This window comes from Taurulus bubalis, assembly GCF_910589615.1.
Source record: "Taurulus bubalis genome assembly, chromosome: 4".
Taxonomy (NCBI): domain Eukaryota; kingdom Metazoa; phylum Chordata; class Actinopteri; order Perciformes; family Cottidae; genus Taurulus; species Taurulus bubalis.
This window is the reverse complement of record NC_136592.1, coordinates 32126081-32149422: the sequence shown is the minus strand read 5'-3', so window position 1 is coordinate 32149422 and position 23342 is coordinate 32126081.

The window sequence follows — 23342 nt, the reverse complement described above, 5'->3', positions numbered from 1 at the left end:
GATTTTCAAAACACCTATAAAGCAGCAAAGCATTGATGTCACTACTTATCGAGACCCGTTCTGCGTGGCATGTATCGGATTGATGTTGTGGACAAAAGAAAGCTTGCAAGGTCTTAAAAATGTGCGTCACCAAGCGCCAGTGAGCATATTTTTCATTTTAAATCAGGAATTTTTATTCAATTTCCTCCTCCATGTCTGTGAAAAATGGAAGCAGAATGCAACATCTCATGTACAATGTCCAACCATCCCTCGTTCCACTAAAAAAAGCTGCGCACCTTTAAGGGGCGGCAGTCTGACCGCATGTTGGATGATGCACAGCTCTGTCTTCGGGGTTACTGCACAGGCTTTATCGTTTTGTCAGTTTTATTGAATTAAGCTGTGAGCCCCTTCGGGGCGCTGAACATGATGCTCTAACATCCCCAGACTTGAGCTGCAGTGATCAAACTCAGCGGCGGTGAGGGAGAGCGATCGCTTACTGATGTTCAGCAGGAAGTTTGTAGTTCACTCAAGTCTCCCCACCAGGTGGTTCATCCATCAAAAGCATGTGTAGAACAAGTTCTTAATGTGTGCACCGGCAGCTCCTGAATGAACAAGAAAGAGCTTACGCTTGTACGCGATAAATGATGACAAGCATCAATCTGCTTTTGTCAACATCATCCCAACATCAAGTCCCGCCCCTTTCCTGGGACCACCATGGGAACACTGACAGGGGCGGATCTTTGCCTCTCTTTAGAGTTACTTGTTGTGTTTTGGACAAAAGTAGCAACCGGGAAAGATGAAGAGGAAAAACATAAATGACATGCGATTGTACATAACAAAAAGTTACCATGCGTGTATTTAGGAAGGCGGGAAATGATGACGGTGTGCAAGAACATCTGGAGGTCTGTTATGGAGCCGCAGCTGCTCAGTGGGGCAATAAGAGAAACACAAATGGACGCATTCTAGGTCAAAAAGGTTGTCAGTAGAGTTGAGGTTTGTTTGTCTATAATTTAGAAATGGTTTAGCCTCAAGTACACATGTGTCCAAAAAGGGATTTTTGGTCAAATGAACTCACAATGTCGAGCACAAGATGAAATTGGTGAATCCAACTCAAAGCAGATGAACGCCTGTTTGGTTTAAAGAGTAAACTGTGCATGTGTGAGCACGCTTGATGAATGAAAAGAGGAAACTAGCATGTCTCCTTTAGTCGGGGTGAAATAGTCCTAATCGTTCACATCCCAGCATCACCGCTGAACCCCTGGTGTTTCCTGTGCTGAAGGATGCGAGGCCTCTTTGAACTACTTCTACCTGCAGAGCTGGCTGACCTGCTTTGATGTCAATGCTTCATTCAATAATTTACAATAAAAAAGAAGCAGGTTTACAACCATAGAAAACATTGGGTTTAACCAAATGTGACACAATGCAATCGGATTGCGCTCCACTTAGCAGGGACGCGGCACTTTTCATTCTCTCTGGACAAAAAATACTACATTTGTATGAAAAGGAAGAATCCTTTACTCCAACCAGCACCGTGTTCTAAGGTAAAAGATTATTCCCAACAGGGATGAAAAGAAGCACTTTGGCTGCCACTTCTTTTCCTGCCTGCTGCTCCTGCATTCACACTGAATGGTTGGAATAGAACAGCTGGAAACAGACACGGGCAAGAGGATAAAAAAAGAAAGTGTAGTATACCTCACTGTTTATCTACAACCGCAGAGACCATCCCCGATTTCATACATCATTTAGTAAGTTAACAGAACACATCAGCTACATCGTTGCAAAACGCTTTCAACACATTCTCCTCTCTAGAGTCTTCTGCTGCTCTGATCAGTCAGGAAGTGACAAGAGTGTGTGTGTGTGTGTGGTGTGTGTGTGTGTATGTGTGTGTGTGTTGTTTCTAATACCTATTGTGTGTTTCCTGTTTGTGTGTGAGAGATGTAGAAAAGAGCAGCAGGTCGGTTCCACAGCTGTTCAGATATTACTTTCTTCTCTGGGACCATACACACACACACACACACACACACACACACACACACACACACACACACACACACAAGGACATTCTCGATAATTGTTTGGCCCCGCTGCACCACCTCTGCTCTCTCACTTCAGGCAGAGGTGGAGTTATGAGATTGAACAAAGAGAAAAGACTGAAATGAGATGCCCCCCCCACCCCCCCCCCCCCCTTATATCTCTGTCTACAGGTGCTCTATAAAAGACAATGACACACCTTTATTACAGCAGGTGGGCTGAAGGAGCAACGCGACGCGTCACCTGCACGTGTGGATGAGGAAACAAACGTGTAGCTTCTTTTCTTGGAACGGACGCACATATAATCTAAGATTGTGGAAATCCTAAAATGGCATGATTGTGGTCTTTTCATGGTTTTGAAGGCTGCATTGCAGTGAAATGATTCTCTGAACTCAATAGACTGTTCCAGCTGTTCCATTGGTTGCATTGACCCACTTCGTCATTATATCCACATGAGTTGCATTGTGTAAATATTTTGTGAAAGCCTACAACATATATAACAGATGCTGCAGTTAGTTTAAAGCAGCACTAATCCATACTTTGATATTATAAAACTGTGGAATGACTAGAAACTAGAACTAGAAAGAAAATACTCTGATGAACCCAACGTGCGCCTGACAGGCAGTTAGCAACTAGCTGGTGAACATTTGGCGGCTAAAGGGCCACACATATCATTCAAGGATTAGACTTTGAGTAAACACCATATCACACAAGCAACAGAGGAAATAACACACTTTTATCTCATTTCTGCTTGTCTTTCTACCTCACTCTGACTGTTGACTACCAGTACGTGTGCCTTCACAAGCCCATCTGTGTGTGTGTGTGTGTGTGTGTGTGTGTGTGTGTGTGTGTGTGTGTGTGTGTGTTAGAGAGAGGTGGAGGGTGTGTGTGTGTTAGAGAGAGAGAGGTGGAGGGTGTGTGTGTGTTAGAGAGAGAGAGGTGGAGGGTGTGTGTGTGTTAGAGAGAGAGAGGTGGAGGGTGTGTGTGTGTTAGAGAGAGAGAGGTGGAGGGTGTGTGTGTGTTAGAGAGAGAGAGGTGGAGGGTGTGTGTGTGTTAGAGAGAGAGAGGTGGAGGGTGTGTGTGTGTTAGAGAGAGAGAGGGGGAAGGTGTGTGTGTGTTAGAGAGAGAGAGGTGGAGGGTGTGTGTGTGTTAGAGAGAGAGAGGTGGAGGGTGTGTGTGTGTTAGAGAGAGAGAGGTGGAGGGTGTGTGTGTGTTAGAGAGAGGTGGAGGGTGTGTGTGTGTTAGAGAGAGAGAGGTGGAGGGTGTGTGTGTGTTAGAGAGAGAGAGGTGGAGGGTGTGTGTGTGTTAGAGAGAGAGAGGTGGAGGGTGTGTGTGTGTTAGAGAGAGAGAGGTGGAGGGTGTGTGTGTGTTAGAGAGAGGTGGAGGGTGTGTGTGTGTTAGAGAGAGAGAGGTGGAGGGTGTGTGTGTGTTAGAGAGAGAGAGGTGGAGGGTGTGTGTGTGTTAGAGAGAGAGAGGTGGAGGGTGTGTGTGTGTTAGAGAGAGAGAGGTGGAGGGTGTGTGTGTGTGTTAGAGAGAGAGAGGTGGAGGGTGTGTGTGTGTTAGAGAGAGAGAGGTGGAGGGTGTGTGTGTGTTAGAGAGAGGTGGAGGGTGTGTGTGTGTTAGAGAGAGAGAGGTGGAGGGTGTGTGTGTGTTAGAGAGAGAGAGGTGGAGGGTGTGTGTGTGTTAGAGAGAGAGAGGTGGAGGGTGTGTGTGTGTTAGAGAGAGAGAGGGGGAGGGTGTGTGTGTGTTAGAGAGAGGTGGAGGGTGTGTGTGTGTTAGAGAGAGAGAGGTGGAGGGTGTGTGTGTGTTAGAGAGAGAGAGGTGGAGGGTGTGTGTGTGTTAGAGAGAGAGAGGTGGAGGGTGTGTGTGTGTGTTAGAGAGAGAGAGGTGGAGGGTGTGTGTGTGTTAGAGAGAGGTGGAGGGTGTGTGTGTGTTAGAGAGAGAGAGGTGGAGGGTGTGTGTGTGTTAGAGAGAGAGAGGGGGAAGGTGTGTGTGTGTTAGAGAGAGAGAGGTGGAGGGTGTGTGTGTGTTAGAGAGAGAGAGGTGGAGGGTGTGTGTGTGTTAGAGAGAGAGAGGTGGAGGGTGTGTGTGTGTTAGAGAGAGAGAGGTGGAGGGTGTGTGTGTGTTAGAGAGAGGTGGAGGGTGTGTGTGTGTTAGAGAGAGAGAGGTGGAGGGTGTGTGTGTGTTAGAGAGAGAGAGGTGGAGGGTGTGTGTGTGTTAGAGAGAGGTGGAGGGTGTGTGTGTGTTAGAGAGAGAGAGGTGGAGGGTGTGTGTGTGTTAGAGAGAGAGAGGTGGAGGGTGTGTGTGTGTTAGAGAGAGAGAGGTGGAGGGTGTGTGTGTGTTAGAGAGAGAGAGGTGGAGGGTGTGTGTGTGTTAGAGAGAGAGAGGTGGAGGGTGTGTGTGTGTTAGAGAGAGAGAGGTGGAGGGTGTGTGTGTGTGTTAGAGAGAGAGAGGTGGAGGGTGTGTGTGTGTTAGAGAGAGAGAGGTGGAGGGTGTGTGTGTGTTAGAGAGAGGTGGAGGGTGTGTGTGTGTTAGAGAGAGAGAGGTGGAGGGTGTGTGTGTGTTAGAGAGAGGTGGAGGGTGTGTGTGTGTTAGAGAGAGAGAGGTGGAGGGTGTGTGTGTGTTAGAGAGAGAGAGGTGGAGGGTATGTGTGTGTTAGAGAGAGAGAGGTGGAGGGTGTGTGTGCGGGTCGAGGTGTGACACCAGCTTTAATTACCTTATGCTAATTGTAATTGGTTACTAACCGACCTGTTTCTTCATCGTTGTGCTTCTCGATGTTATTGTTTTCCTCGTTTTAATATTTGACTCCTCTGGTTTTACAATTATTGCTCGTGCCTCCTCTCCTATCGTCGGTCAATTTAAATAATTCCCCCGAACAAAGTGTGAGGAAAGAAGGGCGTGACTGATTCAGCCGCTAAAGGAAGTGTTTTAAATTTACTTTTTTGTGTGTGTGTGTGTGTGTGTGTGTGTGTGTGTGTGTGTGTGTGTGTGTGTGTTTCATGTTTCACAGCTACATGTATGAGCATCAAATCAGAGCTTTTTTCTCTCTTGTGTCAGAAATAATGCTCTGACAGGGAGTGGAGGAATCAAAGTGAAGTAGATAAAGCGGAAACACACACACACACACACACACACACACACACACACACACACACACACACACACACACACACACACACACACACAAAGGGTCATCCAGTGTTATTACAGTGTCTAGTAGGGACTATCTCAAGCGCTGTAGGCCACTGGAAGGCTGTTGATGCCCACAGCAACCTAACCAGTAGGTGGGCTATCGAACAGCTGGTAGGGAGAGATAATGGAAACTGTGTGTGTGTGTGTGTGTGTGTGTGTGTGTGTGTGTGTGTGTGTGTGTGTGTGTCTGTACTTTTCAATAAAAGTGTATAGTACCACAGGCAGAGCTGAAGCATGTGGTACTTCCACTTGGGTTTGAATGCTTGGACCTGACATGTGTCCTTGCCTTGTAAAACTCTCAAGATGACAGACATGAGATGTTATATGACAGTAATTCCATTTTCCTTTTTTTCTGACACCCTTCAGAGTACGGCAGGTAGTCTGATCACTACATTAAGAAATTAAATTACACTTCTGCGACCGCAGCAAATACCAGATTCTTCTTCTTTCTTTTTTTGTCAGAACATTCAATTAATTGATTGGGATATGATGAGAATTTCAACAAATACGTAGAACAAAATTGCTTCAGAAGTACATTACCCACTCCATCTTCAGGGTGGGTGGATTCGGCAATTAGAACTTTTGGTTGAGGTCGGGGAAAGATATGAACTCAAGGTCGTGTGAAACACGTTGAACAAACAACCGGTTTACTTTTTTTTTCTGACGTTAAAAAATGATGATTTGGAAATAGCATGTGGGGTCATTTTAAAGGTATCAAGAGTATTCATTACACCGGCTCTACACAATAGCCATGGCCGTAACGGTCCGTTATAATCACAGCTGCTCTGGCGCTGATGGAAACCCTCCCGAATGTGACAAAATAGTAGTGGTCGTTCTACAACTAGCGGACTAGAGGGTAGAAGAAGTGAGTCGTTGCTGCTGCAGGGCGGGGCGGGGCGGGGCGGGGCGCTCCAGGAGCATCCAGAGCCATATACCTCTAAATATGCATCAGTGAGAATGGAAATGAAAGTATTCTTCTCAGCCTTACGGCGTCCCGTCCAGACTGAACCAATGTTTTGACATCTGAATCTCTTTCACGACGGACCACACAGTTATGAGACAGATGTTTGAAAAGAAAAACAGACGGCGCTTCCGAGGCGAAGACGACGAGGCGCTCGGCTGACGGTAATCAAAAGAAAATCCGATGCAGTGCATCTCGCTCTCGGGTTCACTGTGACGGTGGTGGAAGGATGAGGAGGATGTGAGTGTGTTGTGGCAGCTGACTGTGTGATGACTAACAAATTAAGAAGACATTGAGAAAGATTACACCCCAGTCAGGTCAATAAAAAAAGTGGTTTGATGAGTTTAAGTTGCTTTTATATATATAAAATAAAGAAGGAGAAGGGAGAGGAATACTGCACTACTGTGCGATGCTGCACTGTAAAAGATGGACATACTGTCTGCTTGTTGGGGGTCAGTCCTGCAGTAGTTTCGAGAAAAAATGAGCAATCTGTCCACCCCCTAAAGTTGAAATGAAACCTGTACCCCTGCTGGTTAATATACTTTTATGTGAAGGCCTTCAACGGCCATTTTCCCCCAAAACGAAGTGCTCCCCGCCCCGCCACATTCCAACCTGCAGGTAAAGCCCGTTAGCCTTAATTGTCGGCCGTATTTCTCTCAAAAGGGTTTTAGTGGCGCCCGTGTAAGCTCGACAGCTCCGCTCCGAGGCGATTGCTCCTCCTATCAAAGGCTCAGTGCCCATCTGCGCTCCATCGTAAAGACGTCGCTCGCGCCCTGCGTCTCCTCGTTCCCTTCTTCCCTCCCTCCCTCGCTTGCCTTCCTTCAACTTTCTCTCTTGTTCCGTCTGCCTCCTCTTGTCTCTTCAGCCCCGCTCATTAAATCGCAACCTGCAGCCATGTGGGTGAGACGAGCCGAGAATAAAGAGTGGAAAACAAGAGGAGCTAAAATGACAGAAAGCTCATGAGCTAAGGGCATGTCAGAGCGCCGCTAGTGAGTGTGTGTGTGTGTGTGTGTGTGTGTGTGTACGGGAGATTTGGGGATTCTACTTCATAAAACGTCATGTTGTATTGCCAATTGTGTAAGTGAATATATAAGAGTAGAAAACCGCTGTCCTCTGGTCACGGCACATTCCAAAAACACACACAATGCACCACACAACGTGAGCATCGGTGAAGCGACGGCCTCCAGCGAGAAGAACGGAACAGAACGGACATCGCAGAGCAACGACGCAACGGCAAACTCTCCGACACGATCCGGAAAGAAGTTCGGACAATGGAAAGGTCAGGACACCTGGTTCGACACGGCAGATGCCCAGACACCCACGCTAAGGCCGGTAGCCTTGAGCTTCCAGCTAAGACGCTCTAGGTAGCTCTCTAGAGCTGTACTTTTTAAACATATTTAAACATATTTCTTAATTACATTTTTCAGAGTGTCATTGATTATTTCGCCCGCTCACCTTTCCACCAATCACCCGTTAGCAGGTTCAACAACTGCTAGAGTTCAGCAACTGTTAGCAAGAGCAATAATAATGTCAAAGTCATTCTGGATTAACTAGCTAGCTTCTGATAAAACCATATTTTTCTAGCCGCTCAAAAAAAATTATAATATTCTAGAGGATAAATTAGTGTTGCTGTAAAAAATAGAGAGCCTTTTCTTTGAGATCACACACACACACACACACACACACATACACACACTGAAGGGTTGTTACAAAGGTTTCTGTCACTGTACTCTCCCCATAGTCATCAACTGGATCTCTGACGGTAACCTGATTAGCCGATTTAACAGGTGCATATTTCCCAAATAAGAATGGGAACAATGCAGAAAATAAGAGCAAACCCACAGCAGCCTGAACACACCTCCAGGGTGCTGTGCATATTTTACAGACAGGGAAAATGGCACAGCCTCTGAAAAGAAGTGACAACAGCCCTCATACTTCCTCACTCACTGCACATTTTGAGCTCCTATGACATTGTTTATCAGCATTGATGGAGCAAAACTGAAGATTTTGACGTATAACACACTCATCCTGCATACCTCGGAGATACCGAGGCTTCTTTTGTCAGGGAAAGAAAAACCTTGCATCCACTTGTTTTAGAAGATCTGTTCCCATCATGCCTCTGTCAGGAGACAGCGTGAGTCACACGTTGCCTGTGATTTGTTGAGCAAACTCAAATATTGACCCGCTGTGTCTCCACAGCTCATTATTGACTGACCTCTGGTTTTCCCAATTTAGAATTGGTTTGTTCTCGACGCTTTCGGCTCCAAATCTCCTCGACCCTTAACCCCTCCGACCTGTATGTCGAGGAACAAAATGATGCTCAGGTTGAACAAACTTTGAAATGACTTGGCCTTTTTCGGCGCACCGTAATGAGGATTATCAAAGTCCAGGGTTTTAGTTTCACGGAGTCACCACCAGTGATTCCGGGGAGGATTTAAAAAAGCTGTAGAATTCTGCGGTTTCATACGTTTACGGTGCCTCGGCTTTCAGGTTTTGTATCGTAAGCCTCGGAGTTGGCGTGGCAGGTTGGAAAACTGGCATCACGCACTGGCAAAAAAAAAGAAGAAGAAAGAAAGTGATTTAACTCAGTGCAAAGCTGGTATTTCAAAGCTGGCATCAGAAGAGACTGCAGAGACGGCTTACCTCCTAGCACCTGAGACAGTATTCTCTGTGTGTGTTCCTGTCCCAGAATGTGCTTAAAACATATCGCCTGTTTCTTTTAAAGCTATATCAGGACGAGGAGTTTTCATCTAATCGTGTATTTGATGTTGTGTACTTCAGATAAGAGTTCTGAGGAACAGGAAGCATTCCTGGCCCTTTGTCCCGCCCCCTCTGCTTGCCACTATATCCGCCTTCTCTTCTTTCTTCTTCCGCTTTGCAGTGTTTACCCTCCTCTCTACATCAACCGGTCCTCCGCTCCCTCACTGCACTTTGTTCCTAAAATACCAGCGGAGCCAGACGTCTTCTTTTTGTTTTTATATTTTCAAACTTTCACGCTAATATTGTGTCTCTCTTCAAGGTTTAATTTCCCTCCGGTACTCCTCACACTGTTCGATCCTCTTTTCCTCCCGCCTTCCTCTCCGTCTCTCTCTCTGTTGAGTCGCTCCGCTGGTGGCCTCGTGTTGTACTTGTTATCCCCCGTTCTTTATCTCATCGGGAATCGATACCTCCGTTTTGATTTGTCCTCATCCATTGAAAATCAAGAGGAAGACAGTGCGTACAGAGGGAGCTTCCCCGAGGACGCACAACCTTGTTTGTCGATCCGACAGCCTTGGCAACGCTCAGCCGGCTTGCTTCTGTGTTTCTTGTTGGATTTAAAAGAGACATAATGTGGGTCATCCAGTACGACTGATCCGGCTCGCACACAAAACGTGTCTTTGGTCTTTCAAACGACGCGTGAGATTAATCATCATGCTCCGAGATGAAAAGAAACACACAAAAAATGAAATTTTCAATGACTTCAGTATTTGGTCTTCTCATTTGAAGTGAATCAAATGGCTTGAACACAAACACTTGTCATGGTGTCGCACACACATTTTAGTTGATGCTCCTTGATCTACATGGATGGGGCACTATATCCTTATCCATGCATCCCTCCTGCTACATATGCAAAATGGAACAATACAAACACTAGAAAGACGTTACCAATGTATCACTGGATAGAAATATTTTACAACTGGCCCTTCGCCAATTTCCCGCCAATCACAGCGCAGCTCCGACCTTCTGCTCAGTGAACTTTCTTGCGGTCGTTTTCGATCTTAGCCAAGCGTCCATTGACCTGAAGGCAGTTTGGCTACAGGTTCGCTAAAGGGAGGAAATAAAGAAATGTAGTGGCTGCCTACTCTTCTTCATCACCCCCTCATCCTCTCTCACTCCTACACGACTCAGCTTCCTCTGATTAATGAACTCTCAGGCTCAAGGGTACATTTATGTAACACACACACACACACACACACACACACACACACACACACACACACACACACACACACACACACACACACACACACACATCTTCATCTCATGGCTTTATGCAGCAGAGCTCCAACCCAAGCGCAGCACATTTCCTGTGTTTATTGTCTTCCTCGTTATGTAGTGAGGTTTTCCCATCAGTCATGGCAAACTAGATATAATCCAAAACATCCATCACGTTCTACAGTAACGTTTCTTAATCACAGCCACTTCCTGGTTGGCTCTGATAGGTCATGTCTATGGCATCACATATATTTCCCATACCATTAATCATAGCATTGCATGCAAATTAAAGTATTCCAAGTCTTTATCACTCATCTGAATTTATTAAACATAACATCAATCATAGCTTAGTGTATGAACTTTTGGCTAATTTGTGTGTGTGTGTGTGTATATATATAAATATATATATGTAGAGAATCAATCATACAATATTAGGTATGTTAGATTTACATATCTTTATCATAAAAGCAACAGATGTGATTTACTTGAACTGCTGACGTATAAACTTTGGAAGTTAACTTCTTGTCACATCATTTGTTTCAAGGGTCGGCTCCATCAACTAAAGTCTGGCATGACAATGTTCAAAGTTACGAATGATTAACCGGTTCCTCTGAAGGCCTCCAAAGAGCGGTGACATACAGCACTTATCATGATTGATGAAGGCTGTAATGAACTTTTCTTCGTGTGTTTTAATATCAGTAAAAAGTCACTTTGGTCGGGTCATCGTAGTTAGCATAACATTTTTTTAATCTCTTTAGAAATTGTGTTCAGATTTTTCCGACATTGTGCTGTTTTTATGGAAAAATGCAGTTCCATACCATCCAACATTGTTTAAGTTTTGTTGTCTGTATGTCTAACAATATTTATCCCAGGGCACATGTCTGTAGATGAATGATCCAGGAAGATAAGAGCCATGTTGGAGGGACTTTTTAAGATCAATTCAAAACATTACATGAATGAAAAAAAGTTCTTATTAGTGGATATTGACACAGGAAGTGGCGCTGTGGGCTACAACTTGAATGCCGTCTTTTTTTGTTTGTTTACATATTGGCAAACAGGCACCATTAACAGTTAGCCAAGTTAGCTTTAAGTGCTTCCTGTGCATTGCGCCCATGAATGTGTGGACAATGTATATTCAGTTGATAGTGAGGAAAAGGTTAAAAATGGTTCTCAGGAAAGTTCCCGAGTTAGAAGGGGCTTTTTCATTATTATTTCTAAGCAGATTTATGCATATTTATACACAGTGGACATCATAATTAGATCCTCGGAAAGTGTAAGTCACACGGAATCTAAACATGTGTATTGTGTCTGTCAGAAAGAGAATATGTATAATAAGGCCTCTGCACCCCTCTTTAATAAAACCAATTTAAAACTGACTTTAAATGTCAAAATTATCAGGCGACAATGTTTTATCAAAAGGGCGCCACTGACAACAATTAACAGCAAGCAATCCCTTACAGTGCAGTACTAAACGTCTTGGTATTTCTGTCACTGTCATAAAGTTTCCTATTGAAAAACTGTATGTTTAGTTTCCTGTGTGGCACAAAGCAGGACGCCGCTGTTGGTTTTTACAGGAGAAAATAACATGCAAGCGTAGATAATCACAGGATTTAAGGATTATTAATCCCTTCCCCCTTAAACTGCTCGACCACGGTGGGATGTGCCGGGTTAAATCAATGTGGGAGTTTATTTTTTGAAAAACTATTTGCTACTATTTGAAACTGTAGCGCCGGTGTAAGAGAAGCCATAAATCATGTTGTCCAGGGTTTCTTTGTTTACTTACGGTATCCTCAGGAATCCAAACACACTTCTGACAGTGATTTATAGTTTAGAACTGATACAAGCAGGGACTTTGATAACAACAAAAAAGATCATTATTAACAGACCTATTTGTGAATTTTTAAACAGTGTATATTTTACCGCACAGACGTACATTCTTTATTCTGTCGATCGCTCCGCCTCGCAGATGAGGTCACTCTGGATGTCCATGCTCTGAAGTACAAGCCGTTATTCACGGCACTGCTGGGCAGACCTAAAATGTTGTTTTTCTTTTCTCGAACCTCGCGGCGGTGCAGCATCAGTAACCACGGCAACATACTTCACCACACTGCACTCTGGACCGGCCTTGTCACAAAGAGCCGGAGCAGAGATGATCTATCATCGGTGTCTTGATGCAGAAACAGCCACTCAGAGTCCCAGGAGGGAAACCTCATATGTCTTCATCCAGACGGATCCCTAACCAGGCACATCTCACATCTCTGGGACTGGAGCGGGAGCTTCCTGCGCTGGAAGGAAACTGGGAAACTGGGAAACCCCGTTAGCAGAAGGAGCAATCTTTTTTTTAAGATTCTTTTTTGGCCTTTTCCACTTTCTTTAATAAAAGAGGGGACAACATGTCAGATTAGAACCCGGGCCACTGTGGTAAGGACTCAACATCGGTACATCTACCAGGTGTCTTGGCACTTTTCTATATGTGCCTTATCTCATGTTGCCTTCCTAAATAACAAGACCATATGTGCCATTCATGCTGGTGTGCGTTGTTGAACATGACCATACAGAGTATGTTCGTTTAGTTCAGAGAAGAGGAAAGCAACTCAATTGCCACCACATCTGTCAAAGTCAAAGTCAGTTTTATTGTCACTTCCTCCATTTGTGCAAACATACAGAAGACCTGGAATTATGTTTCTCTACTGTCTGACATAAAGTGAATAGGGGTAGGGGTTAGATGGACGAAACTACCAAGCAAACCGCCAGAGAGGTCGTTTTGAAGTTTACCGCCAAAAATGGAAAAAATGTGAATAAAAGGTAACGCTTTTTGGACGAATTTGTAAAATGCAACTTCCCTTTCAGCGCCCTGGTAAACTACGGCACTATCAGACGGGTTCTGCTGTTTACAAAGACATCCCAGCAGCCATTGGAATATCAAAAAGGAGGAACGCAAACAGCCACTCATAAGGTACGGTGATGCAGAATATATTACGGTTATTAAATAAGATGTTCGTACAACAGTGGTATCATGTGATGATTGTGATCAGATATATATTACAGTGTGTTTTGAGTCACTTTACAGCAATCAAATCTCATTCCTAGATAAAAAAACAAACAGTTGTAGATATTACTTGCTTTTTTGTTTCATATATTTATTTATTAAGCTTCACTGGAATTCCCAGTCCACTTCCTTTCATGGTTTTCTGATTTGCAGGAAAAATAAACTGTGAAATGAACATTTAAGCAGGAAAAATAAGACGTCTGTGACAAATCCTCCACTCGCCATCATGTCCTTGTTTCAAGTCATGACATCACGCTACAGCGCACACACACACACACACACACACACACACACACACACACACACACACACACACACACACACACACACACACACACACACACACACACTCTGAAGAGGTGATCTACAAAGTGAAACTGACTTGAAACACTTTCTAGTGTTATGCTCTATTAGATGTAGCACAACAGGGGGAGAGAGAGAATAAAAGGGGAAGAAAGATGAAAGGATGAACAGAAAAATGGAAGAAAACAAATTGACATGATGGAGAGAGACAGGAGGATGCCCACTGACATTTCATGTACATTTTTCTGGAAGCCTATTGTACATAATAAAATCATCTCCTTTCCCCTCTCTCTCTCTCTCACACACACACACACACACACACACACACACACACACACACACACACACACACACACACACACACTGAATCAGCGAGGCTGTGAAATAAATCAAGTGGTCTAATGTAAAGTGATGGCAATTAGAGGGAGAATTAGAGAGACATAATAAAAACATGGTGTGTGTGAGAAGCATAGCAAAACACATGCTTATAAATAGAGCTGTTATTTATTGTGGCCATTAAAAAGCAGATAGACATTTTATTAGAACATTTTATTAAAACTGTGGGGCAGATGTGCGTTTGCCTATGTCCGCATGTGTGTGTTTCTCACACACTTGACAGTTAGCTCTTGGAATAACTAATTTAATAAGTTTTCAGATGCAAAGTGGAAAAATATTAATATATTATTCATGAATTACTTTTTCCCAGTTTCTCTTTGGTTGGAACTTGGTAGGAACTTAAAGATCCAATAAAAGCTGATTTATTGAAAATGTAAATGTTCAATACTCTTGGATGACGCTACAGTCTGTTTATCAGACTGTAGTGTCGTAAATAGTATGTTTTTTATTGAGCGGGCTACATTTGGTTTGGTTGGATATGAACTCGCAGATATTACATTTCTTTTTTTCAGGCCGTTGATGCATCCATAAGGTTCACATTCGATTATTATCACCTTTCATGAACAATTAGAGGTTGGCCGATCAGTGTCGACCACATCTAAGATGGGAACATGAACACATTGGTTGTTTAAACATGAATGGTGATGACACAGCAACACAAGACGGGTCGGGTGGGATGCAGACGCGCTCTGAGGACAGTCCGCCCAGGTAAGGCTGTAAAGCTGACACGGCAGGAGCCGCGAGCAACCTCCCGAACCGGAATAGAGCAGACGCTGCAGGAAACGCGCCCTGAGACTGCTGTTCAGCAGTGGAAAATATTTGGGTTTACTGATAAAACTGTGGCAAGTCCCAAAACACTTTGGCAGGCCGCCACAGTCCAGGGCAGTGATTGTCAACCACTGTGCCGTGAGAGATCGTCAGGTGTGCCGTGGGAAAATGGCCAATTTCACTTAATCGCTCCAAGAAAATATTGTTTAGTTGCCTCAAATAATTTGCCATTGTTGAGCGTCTGAGCCTGCAATATAGTAGCTGGCCTAGTAATTAAATACTCTTCCATGCCAGTAGGTGGCGCAATAATTACCCACCATATATGCTGTATTATGCTACAATGTGACATTAATAATGATACCATATATTCTGCATTATGTTACAATGTGACATTAATAATGATACCATATATTCTGCATTATGCTACAATGTGACATTAATAATGATACCATATATTCTGTATTATGTTACAATGTGACATTAATAATGATACCATATATTCTGTATTATGTTACAATGTGACATTAATAATGATACCATATATTCTGTATTATGTTACAATGTGACATTAATAATGATACCATATATTCTGTATTATGTTACAATGTGACATTAATAATGATACCATATATTCTGCATTATGTTACAATGTGACATTTTGTAACTTTTTTGGTTGTTGGTGTGCCGCAGGATTTTTTTATTGTAGAAAAAGTGCCGCGGCTCAAAAAAGGTTGAAAAAAAGGGAAATGAATGGGAAACACTGCATCAATTTGGAATTCCCTCTGCTCCGTGTACCCGACAGGGACCCGGATGTGTTTTTTTAGGGACGAATTTAGTGTTTTTGGTGAGTATATTTATATTTTGTGAATCAAATCTGGATCTGAAAAGTAATCAGTAACATTTCTCTGTAAGGTAAATGGCGTACTATAATGTTTTCCTCTGAATTAGAGGTACACAATAAATAGGATATAATTCAATGTTATTTACATCTAGATGTAATATAGCTAAAGTTGTTTTGGGCCCCTTAAGTTTGGTTCCCAGGATTGTCCACCTTACCTAAACGTAGAGTTTGCACCTAGTGTTTTGTTCCTGAACACAACTGCTATATGTCACGGCAGGTGTATGACCCAAGAAGCTCAGTATTGAGTGTAAAGTTTGTATGAGCGGTTCTCAAGTAAATTGTAAGCAGCAACACCCCAAGTGTTTAGTCCGTTGTTAATGGGCACTACTTCTTCATTTCAGGGACATGAAAGGTTCTCTATGAAAACAATGGAGTGACTTTGTTCAGCGAGCATCAAAGGTTCAAAATCCTCTTTTAAGTTGCCATAATGGCCGACTCTCCAAAGAGAGAAAAAGGTGGGATCAGATGAAGAGATTCCAGAGTTGACTCAGGGAATAGATCAGAATCAACGCTCCCTCTCCTCGCCACCTCTTTTCCCTTTTTCATTTTTCACTTCCCATCATGAGGAGTTGTGTAATTAACAGGAAAGAGATAGCGAGGGAGACTGATGGAGGAGAAGATAGTCTGTAGAGGTTTATCTCTGTTCATGCCAAGGTGACGTACATGAAACCTGCATAAGACCCCAGGGGGTGTGGCCCGCCCACAGAGCTGCCAGGCCACACCCCCTCCATAAAGTCAGGAGTGTGATGCCGTGCTTTAGATCTAAACTGCCATTGATTTTGATCAGCTGTTTACAAGTCTCTCTCTTGTTGACGTTCCCTTCACTTCCCTGTCGTTTACCCTTCTAATATAGGGATGGAACTTCTAATCACAACCGGGAGAAGCCGCTATAATGTGACCACGCTTCAGGCACCACGGACTCCACAGAAGTATGATTAGACATCAAAGAGATAGGTTTTCTGGACAAGTACCAACGTATTTGCATATGCTGATGATTGCATCATGCTTTTTTTTTGCTTCTGGCTGAGTGTGTTGCAGGTTAATCAATCATAATCATAGGGATTAACAGGAAACCATGCATGCAAGTACATGGAAGACGAGAGTTCACAATGCAAACACAACATTCATCAGATGACGTGATTGAGTCATGATTAAACATTCATATTTGTTTGTTTATTCATTTGGCCTGTCAACATGTCACTCCTGGAAAGCATGTGCATTAGCGTCATCATATGTGACCTACTCTTCCATGAGTAACAGCCGTCATTTTAACCAGCAAAAGCCCCGATTCAACTTAAAAAGCTGCTACCTGAAGGTTAAGTACACAACACAAGGGGTTTAGGGTTTAGTGAGTCCATGCATTTTGCCAATCCTGGTGTCAGAACTCAGCAAAACATAAATATAAGAGTGAATTTGGGTTGACACACAGCAACCACCCCCTAATATCATCCTTAAGATGTTTGAATTACCACACAAGCACAAATCAGAAGGTGCTTAAGGGTCGGTTCACTTTAATCTAATCTACATGACATGTTTTTCTATTCACTTCAATACAATCACACCTCAACACACACACACACACACACACACACACACACACACACACACACACACACACACACCCAGGGAGGGCAGGGAGGACGATGTTTTCCCCGACTTCCTTAATTACCACTGCATAATACACCAACAAGCATTATGCACTACAATGCTAAACATGAAAGAGATCATGGATGTGGCAACGAAGATCGCCTATTCTATTCGAGCGAGAGCTCTTCAAAGACGGCTGTTGCGTGCGCATCTGGAGAAGGACTGCGGCCACTCTGACTTCTTCCACACTGATGAGAGACGGCTTATAGAACTCTGTCCGGAGATACAGGAGTTTCTCCATGTTGTTAAACATGCAGAATACAACCAACTACATGACGATCAGTGGCGATCATCTGTCCTCAAAGCTGCAGCGCCATGATTTGGGGAACTTCCAAAACCTGGCGTCAGAACTGAAGACGCAAAGGGGTGTACGCAACTTGACAGAGCAGCTTGACAAGTGTCTGTCAGAGTTTATTTATGTGAGTCAGCCTTTTCCCACATGAAAAATATTAAGTCCAAACAGCGTTCCACCATGACTGATGACCATTAGTCTGCCTGAGGCGGGCTACCAGCAGCTACTGTCCGGACTATGCAACCCTGCTGGTTCCATTCAGTGCAAGTCATCCGAGGAAAATGTAATGACCAAAAATATACAGAGTTGTATTGTGTCATAAGGGTTCATGCAAGGTACGCCAATATTGTAAATATAAAGTATACTCTGTATATTTGTACATTAATAATGCTATATATACATCCTCTGAGACAGAAAGCAAAGGAAGGACTTTCACGTCTTCTTTCTTCTTGAATTAAATCCAACATGGGTCCAGATGGTTGAATAATCCGGTGCTGCACTGCGCCCTCGCGTTTGAATTCTGCCATTCCTTTATGGGGAAAACATTTAAATAAATTTGTATTCTAAATCCTAGAAGATCTTCACCTCGCCCACCAATAATAAAATGCTCCCACGGACCTGTATATCTGTCCGTTTCGGTTAAATGCAAATTCCGATGTAACCTCTCATCTTTTCTCTCCATCGATTCCACTGGAGTACCTTATCCCTTTCAATTTCCTTTCATTTCAACAACCGCGTAACATCTGAGCTCACTACGTGTTCCCCGGAGCAGAGGACATGGCGGCTAAACCCCAATTCTAATTTGAGTTCACGGTCGGCATTTAGTGAAAGAATTTGAAGTCATGAGCTGTCGAGATTGAGAGAAAAATACAATCTCAGAAAGAAAAAAGTTTAACCTGAAGTTACCTCGCTGACTCTTTTAAATAGATTTTCAACGGGACAGTTCCAGGAACACAAATTAGGAACTAACTAAGCCGAGCTCAGACTACAGGAGTTTAGCTTTGCATCACACACGTAAGAGGAATCTTTACATGTTTCTCCCCAATCACGAACATGAACACACAACCAAATTGAAGAAATAATGGCGCATCACACTACAGGATATTATTAAGATTATCGTGCCAGAGGCGTGGCGCTACGCTGGAGTAATGCTTTGCGGTGAGAATAAACAAAAGCAGAAGGCTAAATGAGTCTGGAGGAGAGGATGGCGGAGGAGACGAGGCGGGCTGTCTCTTCTTCAGCGAGAACAGCGAGAACTGGCCAGAGCCATCAGCAGCTCCGGCTCCTGTCTCTCATTGGCAGCTATGGTGCCGCTCGTAAAGTAGTGACGTCATCGTCCAGGTTTGACCTCCTAAAATACCAAGTTGAAATACTCGGGGCCGTGAACGGTTCTATATGTTTCAGACTGGACCATTAAACCTCACTTTACCAGATAATCTGATAATCTCGGCCGAAAGTCCGGCTTTAAAGCAATGGATAGATGCAAATAACACACACTTTAGACTCCAAACCAATGAAACTATTAGCAAATAACTAGTTTGAAGTGTTCTCTCTCTCTCTCTCTCTCAACAGCCGCTCCTTCTCTCTTCTGTTCGTTCACACTCTCGTTCTTATTCTCACTTCTTTCGCCTGTCTGTGTGTTTTTAGCTGAACATTGCCTCCTGCTGCATTTGGAACCGAGGATGATGAGACAGTAAAACAGGAGAGTAGCTCGCTGGCCAGAAAGCGTATAGGTAACGTTCAGGCCCTGTGTTACGCCTCAGCGCCTCAACGGCTCAACGGCTCCTGCACCTCTGGGGAGCCCTGGGAGGACAGTCAGTTCCTACTTCTAAAGTTTCTCAAAAGAAGAGGAGCAGGCAAGTCATGACCACACAGGTTGAAAGCTCTGGGTTTGCACTGTGCTGCTGCTACATCTTGCAATGTGCAGAGCGTCGTGTGTTGTATTGTTCGAGTTTGAAGTCGATTTATCAGCCAACAAACACAAAACAGATGTCCTTTCATCTTTTGCTGGCTATTTTTTTTACTCATTATCTCCTCATGTCCGGATAGATAAGTGTTGTTCCAACAGCTTTCTTTCTTTTCATTTCTTTTTTAATTGTTGCAAAGTGTTTTCAACTTCAAAACACACAGACCAAGAGGAACACAACACGGAGAAAAAAAACAACAAGCACGGAGATGAAAATGCTGCTTTTATTGTACATTGCGGCCCTTGATTTCAGCTGATTGGATTTGAAAGCATCATTTCTTGAATCACAAGAAATCAGCATCACCATTTTTGCAGCTTTTGGATGAAAGAGAAAGAAAGTACAGAGAAGGGAGTAACATGTAGAGAGAGAGAGAGGCAGAGAGAGAGAGAAGGAGGGAGAGTGGTTGAGCGACAGAACGCCATAAAAGTCCCATTAAGCTCTCAGCCTTGATTGCTCGACAATTAAATGTCCATTTTCTTTGAGTACATAGACAAGGTTGGCAACTTCACTTCAGCAGTTGGTTTACTCTGTCTATGTGTGTGTGTGTGTGTGTGTGTGTGTGTGTGTGTGTGTGTGTGTGTGTGTGTGTGTGTGTATCCGGGAGTAAAAGCCAGCCATTACTTGTCGAGGCTGAGTGGTGTTGCTAGACATTCACACTTACACATCAGGGAGCCAAGTTCCAGTGTAGCCTGCCAAATTGATTTCAGGTCAAAATCAGTTAATTAAATAAAGACTCAAACAGCTCGGGAGTCCGGAGCCCGGCGTCTGTAATCATAGTGTGTTTAGCCTGGAAGTCGCGAGAGCCGTAAAACAATCTTTCCCCCGTGACAGGGTCGGCCAGGAAAAGCTTTCCCACAGTATGTCAGCCAGCAGCGGCAACGCGCCGGAGGCCAGACGGACGAGGGTCAGAGGGTCAGAGGGTCAGAGGGTCAGTGCTGCCGCCGCGGTCGGGGGAGCAGGTGGGAAAGAGTTCATGGAAGTGGCGGAAGCAGTCATCACATCTTTAGTCTTGGTCAAGGTACTCGACGGGTGAGCTCCATATGATGTGGTCCATGGAGTGTGACCAGGACATTCCTGGTCACACTCCATGGACCACATCATATGGAGCTCACCTGAAGGGGCGGGCACCTCAGAGAGCTACGATTCCATTATTAAACCATTATGGGTTCACCTTGATGCATCAAAACGAAACGGATGTTTGCAGTCATGAAGCTCAGCCGCCCTCCCTAAAGCTCCTCTAGTACATAGCCTAGCTTAGTAAACAAGACGCGCGTGTATTAGGAGTGTTGCGTTCAGGGCCTAAAGTCCTGAGGTAGATCTTTTAATATAAGCTTTCCTTTGCTTTATGCATGAAGACGAGCCTCAGTTGATTCAAAACACGGCTGGAAGCTGCTCCACTGAAGGCACCTCCAGGCAGCGGCGCCGGATCATTTCAGAAGCAGGAGGTACAAAAAAGTGTGTGTGTGTGTGAGTGAGAGAGTGTGTGTGTGTGTGTGTGTGTGTGTGTGTGAGATAGTGAGACAGTGTACATTTAATGACACGAGACAACTTTACAGCTAATGTCTTCTCTGCTTCAATCGCTAAGAACAGCTGATCTGCCCTGAGAGCATCCCTTCTCTGACACTCACTCACTCACTCACTCACTCACTCACTCACTCACTCACTCGATGCAGCTGTCACGCTTTCACTTAACGTGTGCACTGCACTTAAATCCGGCCGTGGCCATTTTCACACATACTGTGATCATGTAGGGGTCCAAAGCCAGATGTTTGGTTTCAGAATGAACCAAGAATATTTCTACAATCAAGAGGTGGGCTCTCTCTCACAGTTTGTGATCGCGTCAAAGTCGTTTATGTTTAGACTCAAAGTCAAGAGGAAAGGAGCCCAAGGGTCCAAAGTATTGAAAGTAGTCATCTTAGTGAAAACTTTGTCATTAGTTATTTGATTCACACCATAGTCATTCTCATCTTCTACCGTTTTGAATTTCAACAAATCATTTTTTGTATGTGGCCGACTCTCCATCACAGGGTCACAGAGAAGCACCCATGTATTGTAATGTACGCACACAAGAGAGGTATTTATAAAGGCCAGTGTTCAATTGAATAACTCCGAAAAATAATTAAATAGGAAGAAAAGGTCAAAGAAAGATGATATTGCTTTCAGCTTTTATCTCCATAGTAACAAGCAACTATTTCCTAAAAAATCACTTCTTTTTTTTTGAGATGGCATCAGATCTAGGCACAAGTTATCGCACCTTTTCTTTATGGTTTGACTTGTCAAATGAATTAATAGTGACACAGCCAGCGTGTTACAGTTGTTCCCTAACCCACTTTGGAGTTAAAACCCTCAATATACATGTATGATGCTCTGCTCAGCATCCCACTACAGCCTTCCAGTAGCATGGTACCAAAGGCACGCACATGCGTAGACGTTATCTAACATCGGCACGACTCAAAGTGGAATGCAGTTTTTCAAAAGGCAAAAACAAAAAGCCTGAAAATGTCCTCTGTGGTCGACTGAGAGCTTTTTCCTGTCGCCAGCCTTCGTACTGCGAGAACCCTGCCGCTCAATCCTGCGTCGGCCTCGGCGTGACACTTCAAATCCTTCAGGTAAGTTGTTTTGGGACCCACTCAGGTGAAGTGCATCTGTCCTCAAACCGACGGCCCATCTCTGACGTCTCGTCCCGTACCTCTCAGAGGACGGATGTCCCAAACCCGTCACTTGTCTCGGTATCTTGTCTGACAGGCACCCCTGCAGGAAAAATGAGTTCCCCACCCCACCACCGAGGAGCGCCCCACCACTCTGCCACGGTGAGGTCGTTCCCTACAGATGTTCCCGTGGTCGCAGGCTTGTTGAATTAGCTCGTTGGCTTGAGCTTGTAATGAAGTTATTCCGCGTCGGTATTTCTTCCCAAAAGATGAATGCATTTCAGTCAGTAACTGTGTAATAAGTGGGATGATGTGCCGGCTGCTGCTCAGGGCCACGAGGTCCACTTTGTATCAATTGATTTACCCGATTGGGTTTAATTTTGGGATAATGACCGTCTAGATTGCTGCACAATATGGCAGCGCCACTAAAATGAAACATTTATCCTTGTTTCCTCGTGTATTGGTATTTTGCCTACATTATGTTTGTGTGATATAATATTCCTTACACATGCTTGCTGTGCAAATATTCTGTATTTTAATATGTGCTCATATTTTTTACTTAATGGCGTAGCCATATCCAATTTGCTCAACCGTTGTTTATACTCTATACATTTTCTTCGCTGTAGCCCTTTTTACTTTATTGCTGTAATAACTCAATCACCCCGCAGGGAACATTCACTTTTCATTTCTTTATGCGGTCATTCACATAGTTAGGAAGATGCAATTAAAGCTACAGGGAACCCGAACACTGGATGTTATTGTGCTGTGACTCCTCTGTTGTTCCTTTACTTTCTTGTGTCATGTTTCTGGAGCCAAAAGATGACCATGAGGGGTCAGTCGTATGTCACAATGTGGGCACTTTTTCTAAATATAGACTAGTAGAAAAAAAAGAAAAACGGCAAAAAGCAGGAAGTATGAATGTATTCACTGTATTGTGGCGTCAGCTTCATGGACTTTGACAACTGAGGTAGAACAATGTACAACAAAGTGCATCGAGTCTTCGCTTAGTGTCTCGTCGACACACACACACACACACACACACACACACACACACACACACACACACACACACACACACACACTGACTGCAACTCATCTATGTTGTGCCGTCATTCTAATGTAAAATAGCGATGAATAAGCAAAAGGCCAAATTTCCACAAAGCTTTGAGGGTAAAACTTTTGACAGGAAGGAAACAACTATGTCTCTAATCTAAACTAACAAACAGCTCCTTC